This window comes from Molossus molossus, unplaced genomic scaffold (genome assembly GCF_014108415.1).
Source record: "Molossus molossus isolate mMolMol1 unplaced genomic scaffold, mMolMol1.p scaffold_m16_p_3, whole genome shotgun sequence".
Taxonomy (NCBI): domain Eukaryota; kingdom Metazoa; phylum Chordata; class Mammalia; order Chiroptera; family Molossidae; genus Molossus; species Molossus molossus.
In genome coordinates, this window is record NW_023425366.1 from 63,409,563 (window position 1) to 63,412,192 (window position 2,630).

General features: G+C 40.6%; 1 pseudogene; it reads right to left on the reverse strand.

Moving 5' to 3' along the window:
• Nucleotides 1–568: 568 nt before the first annotated feature.
• LOC118642030 lies at nucleotides 569–2,391 on the reverse strand (annotated as a pseudogene).
• Between the last annotated feature and the right edge of the window lie 239 nt (nucleotides 2,392–2,630).

Consider the following 2,630-nt stretch of genomic DNA (forward strand, 5'->3'; position numbering starts at 1 on the left):
AGAATGGATGAGATGAACCAAAGAACTTATATGCATATAAGCATAACGAATGGACATAGACAACAATGTTAGGGGTGTAGGGAGGGGGACAGGGTGGGGAGAAGGGGGTCTCGGGGGAGAAGGGTAAACATCTGTAACAAAAATAAATTAATAAAAATTGGAGGGATAAAAGTTTAGATATCATTGAACATTAAAAAAAAATGAGTGAATGAATGTTGAAATGTTAAAATGAACAGTTCTTATTTTTAATACAAAGAAAATATTTTTATTTGTATAATAAAGACTAAGAAATAATGTCATATTAAAGTTAACAGAGTTAATGTCAAGACACAAATAGTTTTGAAAAGCTATAGATGAATAATCGCTTTATTTCATCTATCCTTTGTTCATCCTCAATTATTTTAGGGGGCATCTCTGGTATACTCCTGACTGATCTTAAGCACATCTGTCCAAGTGATTTTATGATTCCTTTCCATTAATCCTCATTATCTTTAGAAAGAGTGAAAGGGAGGGAGGGAGGGAGAGAGAAACATTGATGTAAAAGAGACACATTGATTGGTTGCCGCCATTATGACCCTGACTGGTGCCAGGGATCGAACCTGCAACACAGATATGTGTTTTAGATAGGAATTGAACCCGCAACCCTTGTGTCTGCAGGCTGATGCTCTAATTTCTAAACCAAACCAGCCAGGCTCTTTTTCTTCTGGACTGGAAATTACTGTGCTGGTGCATGATTCTTCCTCAGAAATCCTCAGAAAGAGGTTCTTAATGTGTTTCTTCTTGTCCTTTTTCTTTTTCTTCACAGATGTCTCCTGTTCTTCCATTACTAGTACTCCTTCTTCTTTCTTCCTTCTATTTTCCTTTCTTCTTCTTCTTTTTAAATCTTAGCTTATTTTCTCCTCTTATTTTCATTTATTTCATCCTCTTGATCTACCTGTTCTGTCTTGTATCTTTTAGAACAGGTTGGCCGTGTGGGGTTACCAGTAGGATAATTAATTTCTACTTCACTTTTATGTTCATAGTTTTCTTGCTTTGGCTAGTATCTTTTGTGACCCAGTTATTTTCCTTATCCCTCTATCTTCCGAAGTCCTCAACCTGGCCTTTAATTTGGGTCTGGCCTCAACTCCCATCGCAGAACTGGAGTCTTCACCAAAAACATCATACCAGATAGCCAAAACAGTTTTGGAACCAACATTTGAGAAATTTTCCTTTGTGTTTAGGACTTGTCTGGCCTACAAGTGAAGCATGATATATGAGACCATACTTAGGGGTATCTCATCTAGACTTTAGAGCTCCAAAGAGTGCCTTTTCTACTCTAAGAATCTGAACTGTAGAAGCTGAATGTCTGGCCAAATTCAAAAGAACCTGCATGACCAGTAAGCCGTGCTCCAACTAATTCTCCAACCATGACTGTAACATGGGGTACATTGGCCATGATTCGATTTTGTAGGTATTTATAGAGCTGGGTTCTAGATTCTGAGCTTTCAATCACCTGACTGTAGATATGCAAATTGTTACAAATATCTTCTGAAACCTCTGTTCCCATAGCTATCTCTTCTTTCACTTTTGCTTTAACTTCCTCTGGCAGTAATTCAGGAAGTTGGGCTGAGGCATGATTCTTCCTATCGCAAATTACCTGGACAATCACTGTGTCCACGTTATCAGCACTAAATTCCAATCTATAGTGGGATAGGCTATGGGCCAGTCCAAGACACGTAGCCACTATTTTTCGTGGTTCTACCCCAGGGATTAATCTGTCTATTTGTGAACAAATTCCTCCCATAAGTTCATTAACAATAGGACTATGGATGCAACTGAGATTCAGCTTTTCCTTTATGACCTCTTCTAGTTTAGCATCAGCTACAGCCAGAGGTTCCATTCCTTCAGTTGCTTGTTTTGCCCTCCACCAGGGCTGTAAATGCTGCTAATATTTCTGTATCCTGAAATTTCTCAAAATGTTTTGGCTTAACTATATTATTTGCTATCTCTGGGGTTTCAAATTTTTTTTTTTATATCCTCACCTGAGGACATTTTTCCATTTTTGGTTTAGATAGAGTGGGAGGGAGAGAGAGGAAGAGAGAGAGAGAGAGAGAGAGAGAGAGAGAGAGCGAGCGAGCGAGCGCAACATTGACGTGAAAGGGACACACCGAGTGGCTGTCACCCGCATGACCAACGAGGGCTGGGGCCAAACTGCAACAGAGGTATGCGCCCTTAGCGGGAACCCAACCCGGGTCTCTCTGGACTGCTGGCCGACGTTCTAATCGCTGAGTCAAACCGGCCAGGATGAGGGGTTTCAAATTCTTTCCATAAACCATCAACCTCTTGATACTTCTTCTTATTCAAAACCTTAAAGATGGTGTAGTGGGTGGACATTTCAAACAGTACCAACATGGTGAGGCAGGGTCAGGGTGCTGTGCAGCCACCTTGAGCCCTGTACCAATGGAAAAAGACCAAATTTGTGGCCCCCACAAGGCCCACAAGGCTACGGCTGGCCAAGAACAAATGCACATGCTTTGCTGCAAAGAACCAGACTGCATTACCTAAATGTTTCACACTGGAGTATGTGCAGAATGATATGAACACACTTCTGGAAGTGAATAGTTCTTTAAACAAGTAGGAAAGTAAGTAAG